Here is a 12,582-nt window from a genome sequence, read left to right on the forward strand (position 1 = left end):
ACCCCAGCAAGACAGCTTCCCGCGCGGCTTCAGCCTCCCTGGCACTGCTCTGTTACAGGTTTACAGTCCCGTGTAGGAAGCAGACAAACAATGTTTGTCATGCCAGGTGCTTTTAGGCCGGCTCTAACTAACCCTTTCACTGCTGATGCCCCACAGTATTCCTATTTGCAGGGCAAACATGGCTTTAAATTGGATGCACTACTGAAGATGCACGGAGTGTGTCTCCTTGGGCTTGTTTACCAGAGCGTTCTGGCAACAGCAGCAGCAGTGATGTGGTTAATAAATACTAATAAACTTTCTAGGCTAAGCACTCAGGCAAGGCACTTCCTCCGTCTTGACATTAAATTCCTATTGGTGTGACTCATTAGCTATTTATTTATTTAAAGCCACTGAGCTGTTTGCAATATTTTTAAAAAGCAAACACAGTGTGTGGGCAGGGGAGCTGTTCTGCCTAAATGTTCATCTCGGTGACACTGATGATAACTTATCAGAATAAATAAAGAATCTTCCAATCATTTTTTTAAAATGTAAAGATTGTTTAGGGTGTTCTGCAGGAAAAAGTCACAATGTTTCCTTCTCAAAAACTTTTCGCCAGTCTGCGTGTTAGGTCCAGGTTACACTCCTATGTGGGTAGCTGCCTGAATGTTCTCCACAGCCCCAATTAAAAGCGGAATACATCATCTCCTCCCTGGTCTCTCAAACTCCTGCTTAACTCCGCCGGGCTCCTCCTCGAGCGGGCTGCTTCAGTGGGGCTAGATTCTGACACAGACACCATAAATCATAGTTTGTACAGAATCTGATTCGTGACAAATATTTAGAGAACTCGTGTGTTCCTGGTTTGAGAACAAATTTCTGGCTAATTATAATTTGGACGTTATCTTTCATTTTCCTGCCATCAGCAGTGTTCAGAGATCACATTCCAACCTGGGAGGTCTAGAGGTGTGCGAAGGCTCAGATCAAACACGGAAACTTGAAAAATCAAACATTTTGTATCCCCTTATGTTTTTAAGTTATCTCATTTTTATATAATTTAGGCTGGTACAAATCCAAGAATTTTTTTTGCTTATTTCCAGGGAAAATGTGGATTTTGTGCCATTTCGAAGTTTCAAATTTCATCTCAGTAAAATAGGAGTGTTTTAAAAACTTGAAACGTGGTGAATTTATTCATGTGACAAAACCCAGAAGCAGTTTTGTTCATTAAATGTTTCTTTGAAATATCACAAATCCCAGACTTCTGCTTAGAAAACCCCCTCTCCTGCCCAGGAAGCCCGCGACGGATGTGACTGTGCTTCGGGCAGCAGAGCTGCCGGGGCGGCAGGTGCCACGGCGCGGGTGGGACGCCCTGCGGCACTGGGAAGCTCCTGCTGTACCACTCCTTAGGGGACCTTCTCCCGGAGGTGAGAACAGGTCCAGAAACGGCTGGCTGGATTTTGGTGGCACAGATATGAATTCAGAGTACAGTAAGTCCTTTTGTGCTTGAATCAGGAGAATTTGGAAAATAACGTACTTTGGATCCTTGTTGTTTGCCTTTATTTTCCACTCGAGTTTTCAAAATTTTCAGGATTCCTGCTATGGCCACACTCTTCCATTTTATTTATTGTTATCAAAGAATGAAGAAAAGGAAGTGGGGATCTCTGTGTCACCAGGTCACTTGAGGAGCCATGTCCTTAGCCGTCCCTTGGCGAGCGTCCCTGGGGGGACGGCAGAGCGTGGTGCGGGGGCTGAGAGCGAGGTCTCCTAAGAGGCCCCGGATGCAGTCTGCACTCTGCATTCTGCACGAGTTACAGCTTAGACTTTGGGCTTGCAGTTGTTTCCTGCAGGGGTTGGGTGTAAGAGTTAAAACCCCCAGGTGACCACTTTCCAAAATGTCTCGATTATTTCTCAGGCAATTCTGGGTGATGTTTAGTTCAGACGATTCTGGGGGACTCGGACTCACGGTGGCTGAACCCGGCGCGTCTGCAGTCCTGCGCTTAGTGTTTGCGGGGGGCCGCGCCCCTCCCCTGCACACGCTGCGCTTTTGGAGACTCTACAGAGCAAGTGCTGAACACGGACAGCGAGCGGGAAGGGGAGGGAGGCGAGTGCTGGAGAAGCAGGCAGCAGCCATCTCTCCTCCCAGGGCCCCAGCACTCGGGATATCCCGCTCTGTCCTACTAACCCCAGTGGCTGTAGCATACCCCGTGTGCTGAGCAAGGCTTCTTTTTTTTTTTTTTTTTGCATTTTTCTTGTTTTTAGATCTCACACCCTTCCTGCCACTGCTGAACATGAGCCGGGGGAAACTCGTGTGCAGCACGTGGTGAACCGAGGCCCCAGGCTGTGAGCGAGCGTGCGGCTGCTGGCGGCCACGGCCCGGGTTGTGGGGCAAAGCGCAGGACGGCCCGCGGCGGTGCAGGGCTGCAGCTGCCTCTCCCCGGGGCAACGGGAAGCGGCCGTCTTTTCCTGCTCTCATTTCTCTTCCCACTGCCCCCATAATTGTCTGCAATGGTAAAAAAGCCATCCCACCACAGAGCGTGGTACAAAAGTCAACTGCTTTTATATTCAAACTCAGATTAAAAAAAAAAAGTGGATATTATATCTTGCAGAATGCTTCTTTGTAAATCTCCTGCCTGATGCACCAGTCAAATCATGTTATATTATGCTTCGAAACATAACATGATGTGACTGATGCAACATATGACTGATGGTGTATCAGCCAGGAAATGTAAAAGGACCCAATTTTCTAAAGAGCATTGTTACAGAAACAAACAAGATGCCCTTTTAACTTGTATTGATTGATTGCTAAAGAATAAGCTCTTCTCATACTTTTGCAAGTACTATAATTAGTTGGTAGAATTACCTGGGGGGGGGGGGGGGGGAAGAGCGTTTCTTCCTCCTGCTGGGGAGGGAGAGGAGGAGGGAGAACGGAGAGAACAAGCTGGGAAGTGGGATGGCCCCTCTGGCTTTGCGTGCACCCATTTTCTCCGTGGAGCACTCCGCTCAGGAAGTGGAGAAGATTCATGCCTAGACGTGCCCGATGCTTATTATGGCGCTGGGAGCTGGTAAACCTGCACTGACCTTCAGTGGTTTTCAGGTCACCCAAGCATAAACTGACAGAAAAGCAGTTTTCCCATGGGCTTCCTTCACCCATTATGGCCATGCTTGCTAAGACATATATTTCACTTTGACACTCAGTAATGCACTGGCTCCTGGGAGCAGCAAATTGCAATCTCGTCCAGGGTCCGATCCCTACCAAGCAGGAGACCTGGGATTGTCTTCACTCATATTTCGGTAGCTTTTTACATAACAGTTGTTCTTGTTCCCCCCGCCTTCCTCTTCTTCTTCTTTTTTTTTTTTTTTTTTTTGATTAGCAGCTAAAAATCACAGATATGTCTGGCAGGACAATGCCTTTGACAGCAAAGGGAATATTAGGGTCAAGCTTTATTAAGAAAGGAGCTATTGAAATGACATACTCAAACATATTGCTATTAGGGACTTGAAGAGTATTTGCCTCATTAATGTAAAAGGTAGCTAGCAATCTTCTTGATCAACAGTGGCAATTTATTTTAAAGTGTCCATTTTCTGGATGTCAGAGGAAGACTTTTATTTATAATCTTATTTTCAATTTCAACAAAGAACACTTCACTCATGCTCTGTGCAGATTTTTTTTGCAGACAATAACCGATTATAAAAACTGTACTCTCCCCCCCCACACACATCCCCGTTGTAGTAGTGTTGACATATGGAAATGAATCAAAATGTAATAGGCATAATTACAAGCATTGTATGCAGGCTACAATTAGTGTCTCTTCAAAGCAGACTTGTAATCAAAAGACACCAATAGAACAGTAGAAGAAATGAGAGGACAATTCCCAGAATTAGGGCTGTGTTAGAAAGAAGTTTTCTGCCCAGAGTGAATGGAGTTGCATAGTTGGTTTACATTTTAATTTTCTGAAGAGTGGAGAAAACCCTGTCATCACAGAAACGAGCCACAGCAAAAGCAGGGCCCTCCGCCTGGGCCCGGCAGCAGCCCGCACGGACCGCCGCGAGTCGCGGAGGGGCCGCTGGAGGTGAGCCCCTGGGAGCTGGGCCCCCCGCGCCGACGCCGGACCCCCGCTACTCGGGGACTCTCCCTTAACGACAACGAGGATCGTCCGGGGCACGAGTGACCCACTGCAGCACCGCGCTGCACGGAGCGGAGAGGACACAGCCTCGCTACAGCACTTGCTGTCAAGTAAACAGCGTGCCATGCCTGGGTCCCCCGCTTAATACAATTAGTGCTGGCTGAAATGGCACATTCAAACTTTTTTCAATGAAAAATGCAGATTCTGTGTAAGAGAGGCCTGTAATAATTTAATATCACAGCATTGCTTGCCAGTGGAAAATGCAAAAGAGTAAAAAATATTTCAGCTTGACATTTCCAATGGACTATTTAAATTTTCAAAGAATTGAAATTCGTTTGAATTATTTTCAAAATTCATTTAACTAAAGCCAAAAAAATCTGAAAATGATATTAAAAATGAAATAGTAACTTTCTGAATAAATTCTTACATTCATCTTGAAAATAGTGTTTTAGAACTTTGCAATTTGCCAATGGTCAAAAATTATTTGTATTTTATTTTTTGGTGCGTTTTGTGAACTGGGGAGTATATTATCCACACCGCTCTAAACACAAGAGACAATTTCAGTGTATGCAAAATCCCATTATTTTGTATTCCTTCAAATTCTAGTTAAGGTGGCTCATCTAAACACAAGTTGGTTGACAGTTTTGCAATTCAATTTTTACTTGTCAGAAATGTAACGAATTGAAACTATTTTTGCAGGAACGTTTCTATGTTAATAAGTTTTTGCTTTGAAATAAAACCCTCACATTTTAATAAGGTTAAAGCATTATATTTTGGCCTTATTGGAATGGACTGCTGGATTTTCATTTTCAAATTCATTTTGTTTTCTAATACTTTTTACAAATCAAAGTCAGAACAAAATATTTTTGCCATTATTCAGTTGAATGTTTTTATTGACCCAAACCACATTTCTTTTTCCCAAGAAATTGTTGGGGAGGAAGTGTTTTGATTAGGAACACAAGAAAATTTTGGATATTGAAATTTCCTTTGAAATGGAAATACTGAATTTTTCCCGGCTCTGTTTCTAACCCGCAGACTGCAGACATGCCACCAGCTCTGTACAGGCACAGCGCTTTTAATGTCCATCACTTCGCACTGAGCCAGGATGCGAGAAGGGGTCTGTAGTACGACCGAGAGCCCCTTGCTGCAGAAACATAGCTTTGAGCCCAGTCCCGCGGTGCCACCCGGCTCCCCCAGCCTTCACGCCCCGCTCTGGCCTTGGAGATACACACGTGGGTGACAGGTTTTCATGAACAGCTGTTTGGGGCTCCGTTTGGTGTTTTTTGAGACTTTTGTGGGGTTTTTGGTATGATCTTGCGTTCCTTTTTTCATCTTGGCTCCTCAGAGGGAACAGACACACTCGTGCCAGGGTCAGACACAAGCATCTCTTACTACCGCTCCTGGATGTGAGCCGCAAACCCCTCTCCTGCCCTGGCAGCCAGGCCGCCATGCCAGGCAGGGGATAACGCCAGCTGGGAGGGATTTCTGGGGTGATTCAGAGCACCGGGACGTCGCTGTGGGCACCCGCATGCGCAGTCGTAGTTACTGCTCTGGGACTTGGGATCCTAATGCAGAAACACCTTTCTTGCCCTAACTTTGAAAATTTGCGAAGAAATGTTGGCCTGTCAAGACACCATCTGGGAGGAGAAAAGCGCGAGGGGCCACGGGCACCTCTGCTACCTCCCCGAGCCCTGGGAATCTGCCAGCCCCCGCACCCCACCACTCCCGGCGGGGCCACGCCGGCCCGGGGGGCGCGGGGATGACACCAGCGCTGCCCCTCCCGCCGCCATCGGGACGACGGGGAACGACGCCAGCCACCGGCACCGGCACCGGCCGCCTCGCTAACGGCTGAAAACAACCCACCGCGCGCCAAATCTCCGACCAATCAGAGGAGGCCACATTGCCGCCGCGCGCCGAAGGGTCAGCCAATCAGAGGAGCGCACGGCCGCTGCGCAGCAGTATTTAAAAAAGGACGGTGGCCGCGCGGGGCCCCACGCGAGGCGGCACGTGAGCGCGCGCGGACGGAGGCGCCGGCGCAGCAGGTACCGTGGGGCCGGGAGCCCTGAGGGGGCCGCGGGAGGCGGGCGGGCGGGAGCGGCCTCGTGCGCCGCGCGGGGAGGCCGAGCCGGGGCGGGAGGCGAGGCGTTTCCTGGGGCGCTTGTGCGGCTGCCCCCGGCTTCTCGACGCCCGCAGCGGTGGTCAGGCGGTGGCTGTTGCGGTGGTCGGAGCGCGGCTCCCGCGGCCTGGGGCGGCTCCGGGGCGCCCGGCGCTGCGTGGGCAGCCGCAGCCGGCGCGAGCAGTGTGCAAACGGGGGGGCGGCGGGTCCGAGGGGGCCTCGCTGGGGGGGCGGGCGGCCGGGAAGAGCTGGGGTCCGAGGGCGGCTGCGGGGCCGGACGGCGCGGCGGAGCCGGGGAGGGGCTGGCGGCCTCGGTGAGGGTGTGGGCGCTAACGGGGGGCGCCCCTGGGCCGCCGGCGGGGGCGAGCGTCGTGCGTGGCGAGGGCGGCGGAGCCCGGCTGGGCTGGGGCTGAGCCGGGGAGTTGGGGCGTTTCTATAAGTGTTTAATTGGTTGTGGTGTGTTTGTTCCTCAATACCCGAATCGATAATTAAAAGTTTGTTAGTTAGCAATAAATTAAGTGGAATTCCCCTAATCGAGACTGTTTGCTCGTGACACCTGCTTGAGCCCCTCCGGGGCGGCAGGAAGGGTGGTGCTGTGTGGCGGAGGCCCTGGCTCTGACCGTGCTGCAGCCCCTCCGGGGAGGGGGCAGTTCGCACCAAATGGCTTCCTCCAAGGCGGAGCTGCTCTGTTGAAACCGGTGGAGTGATGCTGATGTCAGTCAGGGGAGAATCAGTCCTTTTACTAGAGGGTCTGTGTAGGAGGACTTATATTTGTTTGCAGAAGCCAGATGGTTAAAGATGAGAGTGACATAATTGCAAGAGCAGGAGCTTTGGGGGGGGGGGGGGGAAGGAGGAGAAAGTCCCTGGAGAAGCGAGACGCGAGGCTCCTGCAGTGTGGCACCACTCATCCTGCTGCTGAAGAGTGGCATGAGCAGGACATGGGTGTGCAGATGGAGCAAGCAAGCAGGGATGGCAGTGCTGGGGTGTGCCAACAGTTTGGCACTTGTGCCTCTTGTGAATTTATTCCAGAGTGCTCTGGGGCACCCGCCCTTTATTTAGATATCTTTTCTCCCTGTCTTTGGATGTATAGGAACAACTGAGAATCTAAAATGGGAAGGATACTAATGCTGGAAAAGTTGTGAGGACAGAAGTGGCAGGCATGACCTTGTAATCATGAAGTTTGTGATGTTAAACAGCTCTCCATTAATTAATGGAAGAGCCATTTATTAACTTGCTGATTTTGGTTGTGCTGGCATAAATCTGAAGTAGCCCCATTGAGTCTGGATTTATGCTGGCATAATTGAGGGCAGAATCTGGACCAATGCCTTTGTCTGCTGCTAAAAGAGTGGAACTAACAGAATATTGTGCTATTATCAAGTTTTGGAACAGAAACTTCAGATATCAGTAGTAAAGTTTAAAACAGTAGCTCAATTTCTGCAAAACAATGTCCAGGAAAAATAGTGCTTCCTACTTAGATTCTGCTAAATATAAACTCTACTTCAGCCTCTGCAAAAGTACAGTAAGTACTGGGCTGGCAAAGCATGCAAAATTCCACCCCAGCGGCAGTGACATCTGGGCTGAGATAATAAGGTTAGGTGAGGGAGAAACGTGTCCTTCCAGGAGGGCTCGTTGAGCCTGCGTGCTGGTGTGCTATCCCACTATCGAAGTTTCCTTGTCTCACCTGTAAGAGCCCCTTTTGTGCAGCCATAATATTTTAGTGACCACAATCCTCTGTTAAAAGCATGGAGAAAACTGCATTTTAGTATTTATCTGTAGGTGAAAGATTGTGTGTTCTGATCAGTAAAGCATGGAGGAAATTCATCACCAGCTATTCAAATCCACCTATTCAACTTGCAGTTAAATCCTTTGGTGTCCTTTTCCTCTATTACTCTCTGGTCTGAATAGGGATGTGGATTTTTAAACTGGCAGAAAGTACCTGTTGTGTTCTACATTTTCATTCCTAGTATTTAATATAGGCTACCAAGCAGAGGTAACACTGACTATGCTGGAGATGAGAAATTTTCCTCTGAAATATTAAGTTTTTGGGGCTCTTTGAAAGAGCTGAAGAGGAAACATGAATCTGAATTTGGAATTACATTTTAATCTTTCCTGTAGTGTTTTTAAATATTGGAAGGAGTAAAAGTTTGCTATCCTAACCATAAAAACTGGGCACAACCTTCTCTTTAAATGTATATAAAAAACCCCCCTATGGCTTACTGTTTCTTTCCCTTATCTGTCTCTTATTCTGAGGCTGACTTCATCTTCAGAGTGCAGTAGTTTCCTATTTCAGCCCTTAAGAATAGAAATGTTCTTTCGCTATTCCTGTCACGTGCTGCGAAGGTTGCATGGCCCCGCTCTTATCAGCAGAAGGCACATGGAGCATTGTGGGATACCCTGCCTAGGTGTTCGCTTTTTAAAGTGCTGTCTCCTGGAATCAGGCACTGGGCAAGTGACCCCCATGACCTTGAGTTACTGTGGTTTCCCCCCGCTGCCTTAAAAAGCAGAATCTTTGCAGACTGAAAATGAATAGATGGTAGCAGCTCTTGAGGGAAACCTTCTTTGAAATTGTTCTATAGATTCCAGTGAGAGACTTTGCATAGGGTGTTTCGGTGTGTGTTTCTTAAGGAAGCTGAGCTGCTTACAGTAGGAACACATTTGAGCAAATGCGTATCTTGGTTTTACCTGACTACTTGATAGTGAAGGTTTCACAGCCTTGTGCCAAGGGACTTGCTGCCTCATCTGCTAAATCCCCAACTGCTGCACTGGAGAATTTTCTTATTGTTTGAGGGTATGGGGCAGGGGCTGTGAAGAGAAACTTCTGGAGACAGAGCTGTGTGCAGAGCCCTTCTGCACTCCTGCTGCTCAGCTTCAGCCTCGCAGCTGGGTGATGGGACAACATGGCCTGGCCAGCTGCCTCCTGGACTCCTGTGGCAGCCACCCCTTTACCTGTGAAAATGCAAGAGGTCTCCTGTCTGAGGTGGGGAAGATGGAAATGCAGCAATTTGGTCTTTCTCTGTTCTCTATCCAGTGCTATGGAAAACAGTTGCATTGGATTGATTTACTCCCCTTGTGTCCCAGAGAAGTCTGTCACTTTGGCTTCACAGATGCTTCTAGCATCTTCCCCCTTCCATTTGCAGTAAGTCACAGGAACAGAAAAGATGTAGAAGTAACATGTTAGCCTCTGCTCTTGAGCCAGTTGTCTAAGATGTTTCTCACTAGGACTGAGAAAATAGACTTACAGATGGGTGTTTCCACCCTTGAGTGAATATGCTGGTAGTTCTAGGCTGGTGCTTGTGCTGTAGCCAAGTGTGGGCTGTTACTTGGACTTGGCAGGATTGAGACATTGTCACCCCTGGCCCAGACTGAATGATTTCATCAAACCCAGAAACTCTCCAAAGATCTGGCTCTCTGCAGGATTTCTGGGCCTACCTACTTCAGATCCTGACGCGTGAGCGGGCTGTGTCCCAGGCTCTGAAGCATCTCCTGTGTGGGAGGCTTTGGGCCTGCTCACAGGTGGCCTGTTCTGCCGGCTGCTGTGAGCAGCAGCTCCGGTGCTGTGCTGCAGCTGGGCTGCCCGGCTGTGCCAGGAGCTCTGGGAGCGTGCTGTGCTGTGCTGCAGGGCTGGACGGCTTCTGCTGCGGCTGCCGAACGGCGCTCCTGGGAAAGCGGTGAGTAGGAGGCTGTGGTGCCTCCCTGTGCTGCTTGTGCCCTGCCTGCTGAATTCCTGCGTTTCCTCCTTAATGACCTGTTGTGACTTTGACTTTTATGATGCATGGAGCTGTTGTGCAGATGTAGTGTACGCTGTGAAATAACCCTGTAATAATACAATTAGTTGCACTGTTATTTCAGTGTCCTGTGGAAGTGCGTCTGAAGAGTAAAGCTTAGCTTTGAATGCAACCAAAGGATAAACATGCTTACTCTCAAGGGAACATTTCCTCCTACACCATGATTTCATGATCCACTACAGAAATAAATATGTATTTGTCAATGACAGCCAATGAGCACCACATATAAGAAACATTTGATGAATTAGTAGGCTTCTGAATAAAGAAATGCTTCTCCCCCAGCACACCTACACTCCTGTGCACTCATTCTTTTATTGCCTGAAGCAGAGCATGCATCCATGTGCGTGCGCACCCCTGTCCCTCCCATGCCTTGCTGTTCCTGCTTTCTCCCAGTGTGATGTTTAGAGGTGCCGAGTGTCTACAAGCTGGGGAGGAGTGGGCATTCAGCACCTCTGACAGGCATGCCCACACACTCCCACTGCCCGTATGCTTTTTTGCACACATACTGTTAGCTGAGCTTGCTTAGGAAGCATTTTGTTCTTCAGACCATTGTGGGAAAATTTATTGCTGCTTGTGATTTTTTTTTTAAGCTTTTTTCTCCTGTCATTGTCTTCAGTGCTGCTGGAAACTAATTTAAAATTGGCTGCAAAGTATTGCTATCTTCACTCCCTTTCCTTTCCTCTAGAACAAAATTTAAGAGCCCACTTCCCTTCTGCTGTCTATTGCAGAGGAAAATCTCCCAATATTCCATGCCACCTTTGAAATTTTGTGCAGTCCTGTAGGTCAAATACTCCAAGACCCTAAAAATCCTTCTCTATATTCAGCAGACAGAAAACCAAAACCTTTACCTTCCTTCTTATTCTTTGATTTTACATCATACACTTCTGTATCACCACAAGGGCAAAAAGGCAGCAGGAAATCGGATATACTGTGCCATCCCCCAAATGAGTTTGTAGTGGGCGAAGAATTCCCTGTGCAAGGTCTTAAACCTAAATGAATTCTCAGTACAAGCCTTCTGTCCTTTTATTTTTTGGATGAGAGAGTTCCCATAGACACCCTGTGTCCTGCTAAAAGGTCTTCCCTTTCTCCTTCCTTACAAACATACTCACTTTTAAGTAAAAGACAGCATTTCTCTCTCCTGTTACTTCAAAATTTTGAAATAAATCTTCTCTAAACTGGTGGGAAATTATACATTTCTAAATTTTTTCATGATGCTTCCAGTCTGATTTACATTGAGTGAAGAGCTCCATTTTTAGTTTTCTTTGTTCCAAGGTCAAAAGGAATTTCAGACCAAGCAATCTGCCCTGAATATCAGTCTGTTAGATATTAGAGTGAATCTCTGCAAACCCTTTGGCTTTAGTTAAAGTCTGTAGGAGCTGGGGGGGGGGGGGGGGTTCCCCTCTGCCTAGCTCCAGCAGTGAGAAGGGACCAGGTATCTCAGGAAGCTGCCACCACCCTGAGTTGCAGAGAAACCCTGAGGTCCTTGGTACAAGACTATTTATTCCCTTTTCACCTGGTTGATCTCTGAGCTTATAAGCAAGTTCCGTGGGACAGACATCAGGGTGTCTGACATGGTAGGGCTTGCTCCCGCTGTTACTAATGGCCGGCTCCCTGTGGGGAGGCAACACCACCAGTTCCCTGGTGTGCAGAACCCCTTCCTCGCTGCAAGGACGAGTGCCGCAGTCCTGGAGCATGGCTTTTTGTTGTAGCTGTTGTTTTCCTAAGAAGTTGAAAGTGTTGTAAGCAAGCTGAAGGCAACACAAAATTCCCTTCTTGCTGCATGAGTTCAGTCAAAAGGAAATGAATGGGGCGTGTGTAACTTGACTGGTCGAGGCCAGAAGGAGTCTTCGGGACCCATCAATCTGCCTTCGCGTATGTAAGTTGCGGAATTTCCCTTGTAAATTGCATTCAGTCGTATGATTTGGGAAGAAATCTCATCTTAATTCTCCTAAATAGTATACATTTTGAAAGAAAAGATGTTAGGAAGTAAAATACCAAAATGTGACATTTGGAAAATGTTAAAAAGAACATTGTTGCATTATTGAAATACTTTGTTTCAATTTCCTTTGAAATTAAACTTTATCAAAATCACATGTTGCCATGGAAAGTTTGTTCTGATAAAATGGCATTTTCCAAAGAAATTGCTCTGGCTTTAAAACTTTTGACTAACAGTAGTAAAATGAAATCATTGAAGCTAGATGCACATACAATTGTCCAAATTCTAGATAAACATTTCTAAACAGTGTGGTTTTTTGGCTCCCTGACCAAACCCTTGAAGAGCCAGTTACATTTTCAATAGCTATAGCATGCCTAGGAGTGTGAAAGAACGCTCTGCTTTGGGTAAAATTGCTTTTGCGGAAAGATGGACCAGGAATTTGGGCTTTGGAATGTGGTACGAATTCAGTCAGCTTCCAAGTATATTTTTCTTTTTGTTAAATGTTCACAATGACACTTTAAGCTTTGTTTCATGTTACTTAAAGCCAATGTAAATCTGTGGGTTTTAACTTCTTCATTCTGAATTAGAAGAGTCTTAAAACAGGCATAAATAAACAGTGTGGTTGTAATTGTTCTGGTCTAGTTAACC

General features: G+C 47.4%; 1 long non-coding RNA gene across 1 annotated transcript in view; it reads left to right on the plus strand.

The window, feature by feature from the left end:
- Positions 1-6,080: 6,080 nt before the first annotated feature.
- The window catches only part of LOC112989030 (uncharacterized), a 107,933-nt gene continuing 101,431 nt past the window's right edge, over positions 6,081-12,582 (plus strand). Inside the window, exon 1 of the long non-coding RNA XR_010392009.1 lies at positions 6,081-6,139. This is a non-coding gene — a long non-coding RNA (uncharacterized LOC112989030). The remainder of the gene's footprint in view (positions 6,140-12,582) is intronic.

Source organism: Dromaius novaehollandiae, chromosome 17, assembly GCF_036370855.1.
Source record: "Dromaius novaehollandiae isolate bDroNov1 chromosome 17, bDroNov1.hap1, whole genome shotgun sequence".
Lineage (NCBI taxonomy): Eukaryota > Metazoa > Chordata > Aves > Casuariiformes > Dromaiidae > Dromaius > Dromaius novaehollandiae.